The sequence below is a fragment of the Drosophila rhopaloa genome, unplaced genomic scaffold (assembly GCF_018152115.1).
Source record: "Drosophila rhopaloa isolate 14029-0021.01 unplaced genomic scaffold, ASM1815211v1 contig_3, whole genome shotgun sequence".
Taxonomy (NCBI): Eukaryota; Metazoa; Arthropoda; class Insecta; order Diptera; family Drosophilidae; genus Drosophila; species Drosophila rhopaloa.
In genome coordinates this window covers 23,877,752-23,896,320 of record NW_025335123.1, presented here as the reverse complement: position 1 = coordinate 23,896,320, position 18,569 = coordinate 23,877,752, and the positions used below count along the sequence as shown (strand labels likewise).

General features: G+C 39.0%; 1 protein-coding gene across 1 annotated transcript in view; it reads left to right on the top strand.

Annotated features, from left to right (window-relative positions):
• The first annotated feature begins 391 nt into the window (after positions 1 to 391).
• LOC108046990 (sex peptide receptor) overlaps positions 392 to 18,569 on the top strand; it is a 50,041-nt gene continuing 31,863 nt past the window's right edge. Inside the window, exons 1-2 of the mRNA XM_017127003.2 lie at positions 392 to 670; positions 15,387 to 15,430. The gene's annotated coding sequence lies outside the window, so the exon portion shown is untranslated. The remainder of the gene's footprint in view (positions 671 to 15,386; positions 15,431 to 18,569) is intronic.

Sequence of the window (18,569 nt, the reverse complement as noted above, 5' to 3'; positions counted from 1 at the left end):
ACACCTTTATACTTTCTGGTCGATGGCAAACAGCTGAGAAAAACTCAAAAACAAAGCGCGGCGCTAAGAGATTAAAAACGATTAACAAAAGCAACAATGCCGGGCAACAATAACGGCTGGGAAAACAAGAAAAACAAGTGAAGTCAAGCAGGGGCCATGTAAACAAAAAACGCCGAGCAAGGAAAAGCGCAGACGCGCGGATAAGGTGGAAACTCAAGGCAGGCGGATAAAAAGCGGCGGATATCCAGCAGCTGGGAACACTCCATCGAGGTTTTTCCGACGCTTTTCCGAACGCCAACGAACGGCAAGCCGCTGCCGAAATGTCCGCCAACAATTTTTCGAATAAAACCAAAGAAATTTGTTTGTTTTGATTCAGTCGTTGCGGGTTTTTTAAGGCGAACACACAGCCTTGAGAAGAAAACCGGAGACCAAAAAAAAAACAGAATTCAATAACCGAAAACCGAATTCCGGCTAACTGAAAAACGTTTTTCAAAATCACCGAAAAAAAAAAACATAACAAATGTGGAAAACTTTTCAACAAATTGAGAAAGCTTAAAAAAACATACAAAATAAATACATTTTTTTCTACATTTTTGTTTCTGTGCTTTGTGACCATAAAAACTCATGAAAAAATAAATAGAAAATTTCCTGAATGCCGGGAATTTATCAGGTAAATATCGCTTTTCCCAGGCTATTTTTTGTTAACGCAATAGGCATGCGAAACGCCAACTGACAGCCAAACAATGGCAAATATTTATAGCTGGCCCTCGAAGGCATAAACAAGCTCCGGAATTCCTCGGCGAAATCAAAGAAAATGTTTTCCTTGTCCAGAATCTCTGGCCATTTATCAAGTGGACCCTACAAATCACAGGGAATTACTGCCCTAGATTATGATAATATGTCTCGGCCCAATGGGTTTAACAATAGTTTTTCCGCCCTTTGTGCAAAGTTTACAAATTGATTTTAACTCGGCAAAATAATTGTGGCCCTGACTTTTCCCAAAGATCTTTCGCTGCTTTATGTTCTCGGAATTCCCCGCTCTCGAAAGTTAAAATATTGAATTTTTAAACTGTTTTTGTCCAACTTCTTGGCCCGCATAGTTTTGTGGATCTTATCCGGCGCAAACTTTTCGCAGTCAACGCTGGCAAAACAGCTTAAAGTTGAATAAAATAGGAAAAAAAACACAGTGAAGAACGAAACTTAATATGAAAGGAACATAAGAACTAGAGAATTTCCAGTTTGAAACTTATCAGGCAGTAAACTTGCACTTGCCTTGACTTTTCTCTAAGTTTGAGTTAAAACAGAATGTACGCTGTCTGAAAAAATGGCAAATAGTTATTAGCATTATTTTTAATATTTGTTAATACCTATTAACTAACAAATACATAAGTATTTGATAAAGAGAACATACATTTCAAGTGTTTAATGTCACAATTCAAAGCTAACAATGACTATGAGTTTAAAATTGCACTAATAGATTTAACCAGCGGAAGTGAAATAGCACATGGCTCTTAATTTTTCCAGTGTACGACTGTCCAATATTCCTGTAGCTGACAGTCTGCTCCTTTGTTGTGTTGGTAACTGTCGAAAGTGCGCTTTTCATGTGACAGGATGCCGGCCAGGGCTTCCTTTCGATTCGCCCCAGCATTTTCCAAAGACGTTGCCACTTTCCCCGCACTTTCCCGCAGGGTGGCATCGATTTTTGAGTCCACAATGGTCAGGCCAACGACAACTGGCAATTATCAGAGTCGGAAACCTATTAAAATTATATTTAATGCACTTAGCTGAGAGCGCGATTAGGTCAAGGGGGAATGGCCAGCTGCGAATGGAAAATCAGGGGTCGTGGAAATGGGAAAATGGCTGCACTGACAATGAATTAATTTGCTCTCCCTCGATTGGTTTTCCCAATTCACATTTTATTGCACCCATTCATGTGAAAACATTAATGAAGAGTTAAGGATCGAAGAGGAAAAGCTCCATTAAAGAAACTATCACTGGCGAATACTCAATTAGGGACTTGTCATTTAATCTGCGAACAGGAGTTAATTTATTTTTTATACTGGCACTTGCTCGACTTATTTCCCAATAAATACGGTTTGTTTAATATGCATTTGGAGAAGAGCTGTTATTAATGTCAAAGGAAAAGTTCTTTGCTTCTTTTACATAATTAAGCCGACATTCAATCGATTCGCATTGATGCTGCACCAACTTGGAAAAGCAAAAAATTGGGCTTTTCAGCGGCGGTCAGATTCCGTTGCCTAAATGGAGTACTTATAATGGTATGTCCGAATAAATGGCGAAAAACATGAAAAACCTTTTGAGTTTTGACCTGCGGACAAAGCAAAGGCAGAAAGTGCGGTTGCAAACAAAAGTATGAAGGAGTTAAGCCAGAAAAAAAAAGGAGAAAAGCCCGGGGAAAGTGCAGCACGCACAAAGGCAAATGTCGAGAAGCCAATTCGGATGGCCGAAACCCTTTTGGCCACCATCCTGTGACCTTGCACCTCCACCCACCTCATTGAACTCGGCCGATTCGCCCCTTTTTTGGGCCGAATTATTGAAAGAAAAACATTAAGAGCCCTCTGTTTGGTTTTGCGGTCGGTCAGTTGGCCACTTTTTTATGCCAGCTAAATTTGCACGCAGTCGAGCGGCAAACAAACAAAGCTCCTTGTGATCCCGAGGCCTTCTTTCGCCTTTCCCCGCTTTCCCTCGCTTTCCCTCGCTTTTCCTCGCCTTTCCTTCACTTTCCTTTTGGGGTCCACTTAATGGCACCTGTGGCTCCTGCTAATCATGATTTTAATGACTTCTGGCCCCGGTTGTTTATGAATGCCGGCGAAAGGTTTATCGGGCATCGCCTGACCCACAAGAAAAAGGTTACAATTAATTTTTTAAATGCTTTACAGCCAAAGTTTGTCTTTGTGTTGATTCTCTTTTTTTTTTTTGTTGTTGAGGATTTCTCCCGAGCCCTCCTGATTGAGTGTTAAAAGTGCAATTGTGGGGCTGGAAGTAAATTGTTGCTAATCTGGCCATTATAACAGGGATCCCTAATAAGTTATTTCCCCCGTTTCCACTATCAGCGTTAATGTACTCGCTAATAACTGCTGAGGATCTTAGATGGGGCAACTTGTTTAACGAAAATATGGAATTAGTTATTAGTACTCAGATAATCAGATCATTTTCTGCTTGTGAAATAATGTAGATATTAGAAACCGCCGCTAAGGTAAATAATTAATGAACTGTATTTTCTTTGTCCATCAATTTAAATATGACACTTAGCCTTTGAAAAACGCTACCTATGTCAAAACTCCTGTTTATAATTAATTTTCTTCTTTTACAATTTTAATGCAGATTATTTACTATAAATAGGTTATGTGTTAGTTAGTTACTCTTACGGGCCACGAATTAATTTTAATAGAAGTGGGTTAAAAAACCAATTAAAATCTGGCCTGTAAATCGAAACTCAAACATAAACTCGATGCAATCAAAATCAACTTTGTGATCTCATTACCAATCAATGGCCCCCGGTGAAACGTTAGAGCCAAGAACTGGCCTTGGTAATATAATCGCTTAAATTTAATTCCTTTACAAACAAGGCAGAGAAACGCAATATTTCAATAATTTTTTTTGCCCAATTTTTTGCTCGGCCATTTGTTTGTGTCTTTCGTTTTTTGTTTTCCTCAGTGAATGTGTGTGTGTTTTCATAGAAGAGCCTGGGGCCCAGTCAATATTGGCACAACACGTTGTTTGCCTACACTCACACACAGAGCGACTATGCAAACGAGGCTGGCCAGAGATGAAATATGTTAAACCGACAACATATTGAATTCAGATTTAGTGTCGCCGAAAAAGCAGAGCCATCGAAAACTGAGCAGCGCGTGCACAAGGATTTCCAGGGCTCCTTTGTAAACAACCTCGATGCTGTCATAGGAGGAATCCAGAGCCTTCCAGGTTCATTGACATCAAAGTGTTCGAGCGGCAACAAAATCATCCTTGGCAAGGACATGTTTCCCAGCGCCGCCAGGAAGAGAAAGTGCTCCTCAATATAAATACCAGGAAATGCCCCGCCAATGAGGCAAACTTTCTATGTTTCTTCGGGCTAATTATACCTCTCAGTTGCACTACGAAAAACTATTGCTTTTGTCCCACATTAAATTCTTTGGTAAAATGTACACTAAAACTAAGTTAGCTATTAATATATTAATTTTTTAATTTTATAAATATTTTGTAATATAATTGATAGAGCTATACAGCGCTTTGTTCGAAGTAGGTTTTCTATTGGATTAAGCCAACTTTTTATAAATTGAGTCAAACAATTTAGAAGTTTTTATAAGAGTCCGGTTTTTTCTTGTGCACCGTTGAGTTTTTGTGAAAGTTCACATAAGGACGCAGTGTAGCAATTATTACACGGCTCAACAAATGCCAATGAAAAGAAAACATCAGCCAAGTGAAAAATGGGAGTGGAAATGGGAAAGGGAATTCGCTGGGTTTTCCTTTTGATGAGGAGCAGCCGAACAATGCCTGAAAAGTGGAAAGCGGCGGGGCAGGAAACCTTGTGGTTTCGGTGGATCCTCTGGAGGAGCTGGTTGGCAACAGGTTGGGTTTCCTTTTTTTTTCGCCAGGCAGTCTCAGCATTTCACTGCGACTGGAATTAAGATTGCCACCAAGGCCCTTCGTTTGCTTTTTGGGGAGGGGCACTGCGGGAATTCCTACCGTATCCTCAGAGAATACTGAAAACTATAGACAAAGAAAGTCCCGGTAGCAGATTTGCACGGTAAATAATATTTTTGGATGTGTAAAAGGTTAAAAGGACAAGATGGTTTTAAGGTAATTGCCCACTGAAAATAGCCATTACTATTCAGAAATCTTAGAAAAGATAGATACAAGAGTTCATTTTGAATTGTGATTTCATTGTCTTTTATTCTAAGCCACAAAATCATCTTAAATCTAAATAATCTATAATTTAAAAGCAAGCCAAGTAAGAAATTCATATTTTTGTTGTAAGAGGAAATAAATAGAACCATAATAAAGCCAAATAGATTGCCAGAACCGTTTACAATTACAATACTGTAGGACAAAGGACTATAACACAATCAAGTCAGTCACAAAATTAATTAATTAACGAGTGCACGCATGTGTAGCATACAAATTTGTAGTGAATGTGAGACAAGTGCATTGTGAATAATGCATGCATGTTGAAATACGGCTTAAGATTGTTTAAGGGCTTAGAACTTGTAAGGCTATAATAATTCCTCCGAATTTTGAAAGTAATTATTCTGCATTGCATATGTGCATATGACATATTTTACCTTTCATGAGAATAGACTTAATTCACCTGAATTATGAGCATAAGCAATAAAATATTTATACGTACATACTCGAGACTTAAATTCAGATGTGTCGAAGGCCATATAATTAGCACATCATTAGACCAAAGTTTGTGGGCGAATCGCATTTATTTCGTATTTAAAAGCTTGTGCGGAGCTGCATATATATTTGATTCTTGGCGGATGAATAACCATATTACGCATACGCACTGTACCCATGACGAACAAATTAATTGAATCAACAATCGAATTAATCAATGTGCAAAGCGAAGATAAAACCTGAAACGAAAAAAGAAATTAATGACGGTAGCGAGGGGGATTTTTTCATCATTTGGTTTTCGGTGGAAAAAAGGTGTTTGTGGCTATCCAATCCATCAATTTTATTTAATCATTTACTTAATCAAATTACTGATTATGCAACCAACATAGAAAAAAAAGGCAGAAAGTCAGGCGGAGAAACGCCAACGCATATTTGGCACGCACACGCATCACATATAATAAAGTGTTTGGCCTCGGACTCTGATTCCATTTTCCATCTAACGATTTTCCCTAAATTTTACCAACCACGATTACCGTTTTATTTTAACGTCAACTTTATCGTTTCATCACCTTAAAGCATTTTCATTTAACAATTAAAGGCACTCTAAGAAATAACTTTATTAGCAATATATTTCACTAGATCATTATTGTTATGCTTGTTACTTTAAATTATTATTAAGGAATAATATTATTTAATTCATTAGGTAGACAAAAACTGTCCGAAATTCGTATGTTTTCTTGCAAGAATTCTCATGAATAATACCATTTAAATTGGCAAAATTTTCTTATTTTCTTTTCTAAGTTAAAAGGAACAGAGTCATCTAACTCTCATTGCCAACTTTTCATTTTAAATAGTCCCTTTTTTGTTAGTTCATTCTTTTCTTATTCCGTCTTCTTTTCAACTTTGTTCCTCTTTTATTTGTTTTGTTAGGGTCCTTGTCACTTTATACCTTGATTATGATGTTTCGAGCTTGTTATGTTTGTAAACGTTTAGATAAAATAATAAGAAGCGCACAGATGCACAGATGTATTTTACAATCAATCGCAATTCCGATTAGTTGGCTTGTTGTTTGGCCAATAAATTGCTGTCAATGTAAAATGTGTATTAATTGCCATTGTTTATGGTTTACTTTGGCCCCCGTTTTAACCCCTCAGTGCAAACTAAATTACACAATTGGACATGAATGCAGTTGAGGTCCTTCATGTGGGCATGTTTTGATGGGACGTCAACAGTTTCTGATTTATTGATGTTTTGTTTGATTTATGCGTATGGACTATGTCCTTTGGTTGTGTGTTTACCCATAAATTTCATTGCGTTTACTGGGGAGTTTATCAGTTCTCGTTGCCAGACATTAATTGAATTCGCCAAGGAATTGGTCCAGTGTCTGCATCTAATGTCGATTAGCGCATTAGCATTACCATGTTTAACATGCTGCACACAAATTTAAGCTCCAAACATTCGGTTGCCGCCCAAAAAAGAAACACAAAGCTGTTAACATAAACAATATCTAGTTGAGATTGCTGACTGGGCCACAAAAACCAACAACTAGCAACAACTGCTGTCGCTTAGTTTTCCTCTGGCGCACATGGCGTATGTGTAACAATTTGGCTTGGCTTGGCTTGCTGTTTTTTCCACGACCATTTCAATTTGCGCCTGGACTTAGGGGTATCCTTTTTGAATTTATGAAAATATGAATATGTACTAAGGGTACAACGTTTATAAAATGCGAAATATAACGCTTGATTTATATTTAATGTATAAGTTTGAAAACTCTTTTCAAGCAACACATTACATGCCTGATATGCCCTGAGTGATATCCTTTTTTTGGCTGCGACTCGTAATGAATGCTCATTAAAAACTGTCACCTGGCGGGAATGAAAGGGATAAAAGGGATGCAGGTGGAAAACATGGAAGCCGGCTAAATGAGACCACCTGCGTGACCTTCGCCGCAGTGGGCGTGGCCACGTGGTGGGCGTAACCTGGCCTACGACATTGATTTTCCGCTGCTGGTCGACAAGTGTCTTAACACTAATGTGTTAGTGTAGTTCTGATTCGGGAACACTCAGTCCCCTTAGACTGATTTTAATTTGTTCCACTAAAGTTTCCGCACAAAGGAACTGTCTGCCTTTTATCAAACTTATTAATTTGGCCATAAAACCTGGATCCTGGCCAACTGGCTGCAACTAAAATGCAGAAAAGCATTTTCCCTCCACCTCTGCTGGCTGCCCAAAAAAGCCAAGGGAAAACTTGGAGCTTGATTAAGACCTAGTTGCTCTTCTACATCATTATAATGATGGTGGCAGTTATGAAGATAATGCTGATGGACCTGGAGCTATTAAATTCTCCGATTCCCAGGGAGGAAATGATGTTAGAAGTTCGAAGGTATGGTGGAATCTGATAGGTGGTTGAAAACTATTTTCCAAAAGTTTCACAGGACTTAAAAGTAAAGATTACATTTTGCAAACAAAAGACTAAAAACTTAGATAAATAATTTATTATTGAGTAGGTAGTTGAATCATTTTTTTAAAATATTTTTCAGAACTATATATATTAACATAAGATCCTATTTTAATAAACATATGCATATGCAACTTTGTTGCAGTTTGAGTTTAATTGCTGAGTAAGCTTACTGTTTAATGTTAAACAAAGAAACGATAAACCCAACTTACCGCCACAGTTTTACGCAATATGCCATTAAAAGCGAGCAGAACCGCACCATAAAAAATTGAGCTGCGGGCAGATAGATACGAACCAATAAACGTTCCCCTTAAAAATATAAACGCAGCCAAACTTATATTTGTAGAACAATTTGCGAGCGGGCAAACATAAACTGTGCATAAAATGTAACTAGAGTAAACAAAAGTACAAGAATTCAGTAACCGCAGCACTTAGACAATGTATTAATTTGGGTGCAAGGAAAGTGGGGTGGTAAATCCCGGGAAAGTGCGGGAAAAGTGGCAAGTTTTATGAACGGAGAGCGTCAATTATTTGTTTGAGGTTTTTTCATGGCAGAAAAAAAACCAAGGAAATAGCCACACAAATAAGGGAACCACAACCGACACACCCTCTGACAATTATGTGAGCCAATTAGTTGGCCAGGAAATTTATGTACTTGTTACAATTATCTGGCTAACACACATATAAAGCTCGGTCCAAAAAGTTGCTGTCCCAGCCAAGAAATATTTCTTTGCTCAGATAACTTATTAATTTACTTACTTACGAATGTGTTCATCGCCATTTAACACGAGCCTTGAGTATAAGTTTAAACAATGTTTTAATTACTTAAGAGAGCGGAAGAAACATCAACTATTAAAGTGAGTGAGCGAGGAAAATTGAGGCGGGCAACTGATAGCAAGGGCTTTTCCTCTTGTTTTCCCATTTTCCCATTACCCCCAGTCATTGTAGCTGCTGGTGGATGTTACGACCTCTTCATTGGCATATGCAGGCATTATAAAAAAGTTTATGTGCGGGTTTTATGAAAGGCAAAACTGAATTTGCATATGAGCTTGGCAAACGGGCGAAATGAAAGCGGAGAGAATGTATGATATAACCAGCCATTGTCGCAGACATCCATATAGTATACAGTATAGTATATAGTATGCGGGGCAGATATATCTGGGGAAAGATATGGCTCGCAGGCTCGACTGTGATTTGGCCTTGTTAACGTTCTGGCAGCTTCAATTTGGCCACATTCTCCGCCACATTCGCCCCTCCTGTCTGTCACCTGTTTATTATTGTTGTCTTTGGCGTAATTGAGCGACATTTGTTTTGCCGTGTCTCGTTTCTTCACGAGACAGGTAGCGGAAACTACCAGCAGACTCGGTTTCAGATTCAGTTTCAGTTTCAGTTTCTGTTTAAGCCAAGTTGTCACCCCAAAAACCAGGTGACTGAATCGTGCCGCAGGTATTTTCATTTTTCCCCAACCAAAATCCTCAAGGCCGTGGAAAGTGTAATTGGAGTGCATCTGTGCTCGAGACATTACACTGCCTAGCGGGAAATTCAATTATTTATCGCTTTCACACAAGCTAAAGAAATTTCGACAATAATAACTAGGCTAAAGCGAAGAAATCACCTCAAAAATGTAATAACAATGTAATATAATGCTGAAATGCAAATTTCGATGTTGTTATTCAAACTTTTTAAATAGTTTTTTAAAAGATGAAAATTTAATTCTCAGCATTTCTCCGCCAATATTTCACCTGCTATTTAAATTTTCTTTTTGATGTGTTTCGGCTGCTTTCCCAAATAAATATGCTTATAATCAAGACCGAGCTGTCAGAGCTTGGCAAAAGTTTATTTGTATTTGACCGTCTGCGAGCGACTTTCTTTCACTTTCACTTTCACTTTCGCCAAAAAAGTCTCACTCCTCGCCAAATATCACTCATACGCAGCGTGGTCGTCTCGCTGTCAGTGCTCGTGCTGGGATAATATATTTTTTACAATTTATTGCGCTTTGCAACAGTTTCACGTTCCCCGGCATTATGTATATGACTGCAACAATTTTGAAGTGGCAACACGCGCCGCAGGATTTGGTTTAGAGCGAGTGGCAAGGCGAAGAGGGAAAGGCCATTGCCCATAAATATGAAAATTCCCGGGAATTATGCTTTTTATTAGCGCAGCAACAAAGGCGACCTGAGATTTGCATTCGAGTAAGCTGGCCGAACCTAAGCTTCATCCACTCGAATGCCAAGTTGTGGCATAAAAATTAATGAACTCCAAAGATTGCTGCCAACGGAGGGACTTTTGCTGGAGGGACAACAATCACAGTTCGCCGCCAGATGAGCCCGGGAATTACGCTAATACAAGTCAGACTCAGACCCTCGTAGAGCACAATAAAACATTTACTTGCGAGGGGAAAATAGCATGGAAAACAATTGAGAGGAAGCACTTTGGGGGAGCCCAGATGAAAACAGGGGCAAGCCGAACAAAGTTGCAGATTGCAGCGGAGCAGCGGAGAAGCGGGAAAGCGGAAAAGCCAGGGCAAACCAGTTGAAAAATTACGCACATCGCCAAGTGGAAGCGCTGTTAAATGAGCGTGTTGCCCGCGGAAAATCCAGCAGCAACTTGCAACACTCCCCCAGCAATGTGCAACACGCTGCGTGCCACTTTGTTGCAACGAGAGCTGATTGCCAGCAGAGATACGACTTATAAAAGCCGAAAATTAAGTTTAGGGCGCTGCTGGAAGGTATTCCACGGTCTCCACTGCTGCAACCTTAGATTGATTATTATGTCAAGTGCCAAGGAAATAAAAGCACTAGTTTATATTCGTCATTCAAAGTTGACCGAACGCTAAGACCTTAGTTTAATAAATAGTCAAGGCTGTAATTTATTTGATGCTTAAACCATATTTGTCAATTAAAAAATAGAAAAGAAATACAATTAGTTATATTAGTACCGTCATATTAATCATTAAAATAAAGCAGATGCGAATTTAGCAAAATCAATCAAAGAAATCACCAAAGTTAAGCACAGCAAAAGCAACAATCCAAATAGTCGACATTGTCGATATGAAAGTCACCTCTCTAATCTGTTCGCTTTATGGGTGCGTCATTAAGATACAAACACGCGTATCTGGCAGATACTTGACGAAGTTATCCTGCAGATATGCTGCGTCTGAGTCTCGTTTCTTTTTCGCCCCGATATTATTAAACATTCAAGGGCAGCGCCTTCATTTGCCTTTGTTTTTTTATTCCCCAGTCTCCGGGCATTTTAATGGCCCAACTTGTCGTCGTTGGCAAACTGGATTGTCAACGTGTCTAGTCATCAGTTTTACGCACCACTTGTTCCACATACCCCACTCCCACAACTCCGATATCTGCTGGCTTTTTGTTGCTGCAATTTACATATTTATTTCGTTCGATTTGCCGGGATATTGAGCCGATATATCCTAGTGCTCTCGACTAATAGGCCTCTTCATACAATTGCCGTCCAAATGAGTTTAAGTGCAATCTGCTTATCCTGTTTCTGTTACACTCGATTTTAATGGGCGCCTAAGTGAAACTTTGGGGAAAGGGAGGACTTCGATTGGCTCGAGTGCCTTTCCTTGCATAATTTTTGCTTTAAGTAAAGTTTCTTTGCCAATGTGTGATTACGAGGCATTACAAATGCATAGAAAATCTGCTAGTGGGGAATATTATATCTGACCTTTTCAGTCATAAAGCTTAAAGCTGAGTGCTGTAATATTTTTCCATTCGGATTAAAGAAAATGTTTACTCAATATTCTTTTAAGGAAATTTGCTATGCTGCATAGGAGACGAGAAAATCTTTAAGGCGACTTAAATGGCTGACTTCACTTAATGCTTTTAAATAAATATTTTTTGGTATTGGAAATGTAGTGTTTTGTTACCTTTGTAAAATGGCTCGTGGCAGTCAGATTCCAAATTGGTTTTCAGTTATATAATCACACCAAATAAATCAGAAGATCTACTTTAAAAACAAAATCAAAATAAAATAGGTATCTTTCGGGTTGAAAGTCGGGAATATGGTGGTGTTTTGAACTAACATTTAATTGCTTTAACTAAAGCCCCGACTAATCTTGAATTTCTGGCCAAACTGTATCCCGCCATTACATAATTCAAATTGCCGGTTGTCCCTCTAATAGTTTGCGACCCCGCCTCCGGACGACCTATATAGTATACGCTATATATATAAAACTATAGTGGTCGGGGGGTGTGGCCACGCCCAAAGAGCAGCTGCTGGCAGTGGGAAACACGCCCAACAACTTAATCAAAGGCCAAAACCAACAAAGTGCAAGGCAAGTGATGGAAAGTGAAGGAAAGAAAGCCCGAAAATAGGAAAAGCCCAAGCGACCATGACAGTTAACACCTTCGGGGGCAGCCGCACCCCTATCGCCCCCTTTGGCACCCTTAACCCCCCTTGCGCCCCCTTAACCCCTGATGGCCATCTCATTTATCAAGTGGCGAACAAGCAAACACGCGCCCATTGTTATTATTGGCATTATTGCGAAACAAACGGGCCACCAGATACAAATTGCTCAATTCAAAAATGTGTAATTTGGAGCTGTCACATTTGCCACGCCCCCAGCGCCCCTCATTGTATCACCTAGGATTGCGTGACCAAAAATTAAGGGGCCAGGGTGCCACAAAAGGAGATTGCACACGGCCACAAATAAATAATGTAATCAGCAATAAAGGCGAAATGAAAGGAATCAAAGGAGACAATATCACACACGAGCAGGAAACTATGCACTGCACAAAAATAGGACTAAGAAGTCATTTTATCCTGTCATAACATTTGTGCCTGTCTACATTTCGAACCTAAAATTGTCATTTTGATATTAGCTTCTATTTAAAGCAGTAAATATGTGTTTAATATTATATTAAAATGAGATATCCATTTGAAAAATGTATACAAATGAAAAAATGATATTTTATCCATATATAAGAAACTAGTACAATTACATCTTGTTATGCTTTTTTCAGTGCATTGCTGGCAAAATTTGAAAAAGATTGTGCCATCATTTATAACGCCTGCCAAGTGGACATTGGGGGGCCCGTCTTTATATGAATAAATTAAACGTATTACTTGTGGCACTTGTGATCTGTTTTTATTTTACTTTTTTGTCCGACTGCCCTGCATAAAACATTAAGCACATTAAGCATCAAACGAACCCTCATCCCGCCACTTCTGCGTCAATTGAGACATTTAACAAAAAGGTCCGTTTACCTTTTTTAGTGCGTGAGTGTGCGAGTGTGTGAGTGTGCGAGTGTGTGTAATGAATGTATAACACGCTCCGCTCTGCATATCCTTTTGAAGTCCCCTTCCCGAATGCCCCCAAGAAATAACAGTGGACCTGATCTTGTGTTTCGTTGATTTTTAAAATACTTTTGGCCTTATTAAAAATATTTTAATCGCTCAAATATAAAAATAAACATTTTTATTACCATAGAGCAACACAAAAGCATTCATGAATTAATTTACTACTTCTATTTGAACACTTTGCAACCACTGTTTTCTTATTATTATACTTTTTGTGGAAAAACGGTTTTCGCTTGCGTTTAGTGTTCAATTTTGTATACGCTGGTCAGGATGGTCAGGCGGATGGAGATGTGTGTTCTGGGGGTTATTTCGTGTGAGTTAAGCACTGGCCAGAGGAATTGATATCCTCGGAGCCCTCGACCGATTTTGCGACCCCTTTCGAACAGCTGCGCCATCCCACCGAATTTTGCTTTATTTTATTTATTTTATTTTACGTTTATTTTTGTGTGTGCGAGTATTTTCTTTGCCGCTCGTTCGGAGCTCGTTTAGACATCGTTTTGTCATTTTGGGGCCATGTGTGTGCGAATGTGCCTTAAATGTCAAACCCTTTTCAAAAATAGTCTGTAGGAGGCCACAGAAATTCGCTCGTTGTCCAGGACATTGAGGCCCCACTGCACGCATCGTAAATTTTCCGCCCGTTTTACCACTTTTCCGCTCATCCCCCTCCCCCACCCCCTTCCCGGTTCTGCAGACAAATGAAATTGTATTATTAACACATCTGAGATGCCAAGTAATGTTTGGTCAAACGTTGCTAATATGCCCGGAGTCTGGAGGCGTTCATGCAAATTGTTTACCTTATCCCCAGATTCCCCAGATTCCCTGATTCCCAGACTGACCGATCAAATCGCAGTGTCTGCACATTAGTCTCATAGACACGCAGAGATTTTCCCCAACTTTCCCTTTTCCCATTTCCCCTGCAACTGGCACTTGTCTTGTCCCTTTCCCTTTCCCTGGATCCTGTCTAGATGTCCATCTGCCAGTTTCAATTTGAAACAATGTCGCCGGGGGCCAGAAAAGTGCAATTACTATCATGTTGGGGAATCGCTTAACGAAATCAAACAACGTCTTGAAGCATTTTGCTTTCGACTTTCTGATTTCTGGGACAGCAATTAAATGCGGGCTGAGGAATAGTTTTCCGAATGAACGTCGCCCTAAAAACGGAGCCAAATTTTACTAGAAGTTTGTGACTGACATTTTAGTCTATTTGAATGGCAGAATATTCCGTTGGATTGCTAAGAAAAAACAAATATATAAGATGATATTCATGGATATAATTAGGTATATAAAGTTTAATGAAAATAGTTGTGAGAACAAGTTTTGTTAACTGCGTTAGTTTTGTTTTTTCTTGCTTGAATAAATGTCATACAAATTGCATTGTTAAACTTAAATTTATTTAAGATAATTAGCACTTATAGACGGTTACTACAACGACACTATTCAATAACTTGCTTAGCCTGGGAAAACTCATTTGATTTGTGGGAACCACATGGCGTATGGGCAATTTTTTAAGGATAAAGTTTGCGCAATCTGCAAAAACTAACTTGTTAAGCTCACCCAAAAGACAGACTTGCAAACTTTGTCAGCTAAACGAAATTTTGATCACTTTTGTATGTGTATAAATATTTGGCAACCTTTTCTGTAGTTCGATTAACACTTTTTGCTGTTAGAGTGACATGCGACTTGACAGAGAAAAATAAAATGAATATAGCTGAAGGGAAGAAGGGGGCGGCGAGATGGCAAATGGGCGGGGCAGCGAACCAAACAGAGAAGCGGAATTTTCCCCCAGTGTTTCAGTGTTGATTTTCCACCGATTCTTTGCTCCTTTTTTTTTTGTGTTTTGCATGTTCACACTTTGACCCTTCTTTTGCCCGAAACGGAGCAAATTTATGGCCATTTGAGTGTTTGAGTGCAGCCCAAAGAAATGCGGGGCTTGTAGCAATTAGCAGGACCCCGAAATATTTTGTTGACCCTATTTAAAATGTAATGACTAGCCGGGGCCAGAGGTTGCGACGATTTATTTGCTCTTAGCACACCCGAAAATACGAAAATAAATTACAAATCACCCCGAGCAGCACATTAGTCATCGACCCCAATTTCGATGCCCAGAAGATTCATCAAGTGAATCCGAAATTATGCATCCCCGCGATACTTAAAGTCCTGCCATAGAGGTCGTTGCTTTTACCCCTCTTAATTGTAAATTAATTGTAAATTGGAAACTAAATCACTTTGTCATATTTCCATTGCAGCCCTGAATTCGCAAAGGAAAACTAACAGCCACAATTTAAAGAAGGTAAGCGCAGTATATATGTATTATTTTCACCAGGAACAACATTTCGAACATATAAATGAATTTACATCGGATTGCATAAAAACCAGGTGAACAGCATTGAATATTTTGATGATTACTTTTCCCACTACTGAATTCAATTTGCGCGTTATATTTAAGTCCACAACGGGTATTTATTCATTGCGGCGCAGCGAAATAAAATCGGAGGCTCCAATTCAATCAAAATGAATACAAACTCGAAACTCAACTGCAACATTTGTAGTGAACATAAAAAGGAAAACTTAATATTTGAAAATATGTAAAGGTGCTATATATATATATATAAAAGATTAAATGTTCACAAAAGTTGTAGCACAGGTAGTGAAGACTTTAAGAAAATTGGTTCCGGAATGATTTTGGTCTGCTAAATTAGAAATTGTATAATTATATTTGAAAATATGTAAAGTGGCTATATATATATATATATATAAAAGATTAAATGTTCACAAAAGTTGTACCACAGGTAGTGAAGACTTTAAGAAAATTGGTTCCGGAATGATTTTGGTCTGCTAAATTAGAAATTGTATAATTATTTTTCCACACAACACCTCCTAATATTTTGCCATCTACTGGGCTTTAAATTTGTATTATTATTGTTATCAATCAAAGACATCCCTTAATGATGTTATGTAGTATAAATTTATGTATGTATTTTTTATGTAAATCATACAAATTATGCATTTTATGTGGTCGTCAATACTTCTGCCAAAAGACAACAATAAAATGGAATGAACTTAAAGTAGTCGACGGTGTGATGACTTTTGGTCAATTGTAAATCTGTCTCAGCCCCTTTCGAAGTGGGCGGTGGGCGGTGGGCAGTGGGCGTGACAGTGGGTGGATCAGCGGGCGGTGGGTGGTAAGATGCCAAACGAAACGGCTTCGTGACCTTTGCTGCTGACGAGCGGTTGTGCAAGTTTTTTATTTTAAAATTTTCAGCAAACAAGTGGCAAGTGGTGCTGTTGCTGTTGCTGCCACAAAAAATAGCCAAAAACAAAGGCCAAACCAAAAACGAGGAATTTATTTGCAACACGCGCCAGTCTGGCCAAGATCTTTCGCCGCAGATAATCCCGCAAAAAGGCATTTAGTCGACTCGCCACTATATATATGTATATATGTGCGATTCCTCAGTCGTCGCTGACAGCCATTAAAAAAGTTGTAAAGTGCGAAGATGTGGGTGTTGTATGCAATTAGCAAACAGTTTTATGGCCCCAAACTTGGGACATCGAACTGAACATGACTTTGGATTCATCCGGAATCATTTGGATTCCGAGTTGTCGAAAAAAATGTTTTCCTGTTACTAAGCTTTTGAGAAATGGCAAAAAGGGGGTGATTCCGATTAAAGTTTTAAGATCATTAATTAACTGCATTAAAAGTAATGCAACATTGCTTTTAATTTTACACAAATATTAAGTTTAAACTGGGTCTAAATAGAAAATAATATATAAATTTTCCATGTGTTAGCAGAACACCTTAAAAGAAAATATAGAAGCAACTGGCTAGCAACTGATCTACTTCAACATACGTACTCCACAAAAAAAAAATAAATATTTCACACTTCCTCCATTAGTTAAGTCCCAACTAAAAACTGAAAACTGGCTCGTGCCGAAAAGTTTGCAATAATTATCCGAGTTGCGCCGCAATGAAGCCATAAAGCATACCCCATCTGCTGACGAATCCCCAGCACGTTTTGGCTGCGATTGGGTAGAGGGGTCAGAGGTCAGGGGTCCTAGATCCTGTATTCAGTATCCAGCATCCGGAGTGCTGGTTAAGGGATAACTAACAACTATTAAGTGAACTTTTTAATGCGCAACTTTTGTGTGCTGTAAATTAGGGCCACGAACTGTGAAGGCATCAGAATGATTGGCAGGCCCCAGGAACAATGAAACGGCAGTAATTCGGACTGGTAATTTACAGCCCCTGAAATAGAAATACACTGGGAATAATTGAAGTGATTCAAATGAAATTTATATTGGAAATTAGGAGGTAAATGTACTCAGAAGATAAGCTAACTGTGTATACTTAGTTGAAATATATCCATGTTTTTAAAATGATGTAACCTTGACATTCTAATGTTCAGGAACCCTTGCAGCTGTTTTAAAAAAATTAGTATTATATATTTCAATTTGTATGAGTACATGCTTAAAAACAATGAAGCTGATTGTTGCAGATCCAGAATATATATCATATTTGCGTTGCAAACTTGTGACTGATATTATAATATCCTCTTCAAGGGATAAAAAGATCTCACTTATTTTCACGTGTATTAGCATGTTAGATAGACAACTATGAGATAACCTCGGTGGCAGAATCCCCATATGGCTGCGATTAGAACGACAGATCTGGGGAGTGAGAGGGTCGGTTCGGGGTTTCCCTCTGACTTGCCTATGATTTATAGCCGTAATTAAAATCTGTTGCTGCAGGCTGGCTCGAATAAGCCGCTAAGACTTTTGTCAAAAGATATAAAGGCGAGCTTAAAGCGCTGGCCAAAGAAAAATCCTTTTATGCCGGAATTTAATTAAGGCAAATCTCCCTAAACACACACACACACACACCCACACACACATCCCCACATGCCCGCACAGATTCCACGGGGGCCGCTGAAAATGCCGGACGAAAAGCGGAAAATGGGAAATCGGGGAAATGGGGAAATGCCGCTGGCCCATCCAATATTGCCTTATTGTTCCAGTGCCTCCTTTTTTCGGGGGATCTGCCAACAGTGCACACGATGTCGCGTTGCTATCTTTTCCATACAGCCTGCATATTTGTTGAGTGCTCGCACTGGACAGGCCCAAAAAAAGAGGAAATATCGGTCAACAATAACAAATAGGCTGACAACTGGCGAGTGGCTGGCCAACACCGCCAAAAATGTCAGAGAAAATGCAAAGATTTTACGGTTTTATTCGGGGCTGCTGGGGAAATCTTTTCAAGCCCAATTCCAACCGAATTTGTATTACTGACTTAGGTCCTTTGTGGAATATAAAAATGAACATTTTATCAGCAAATTGTTTTACATTTCTCACGGTGTTCAAATATTTGTGTATTTTTTACCGCTAAAACTGAGAGGCACTCCAAACAATGGCCAGAAGCAGTTTTCCAGTTAACA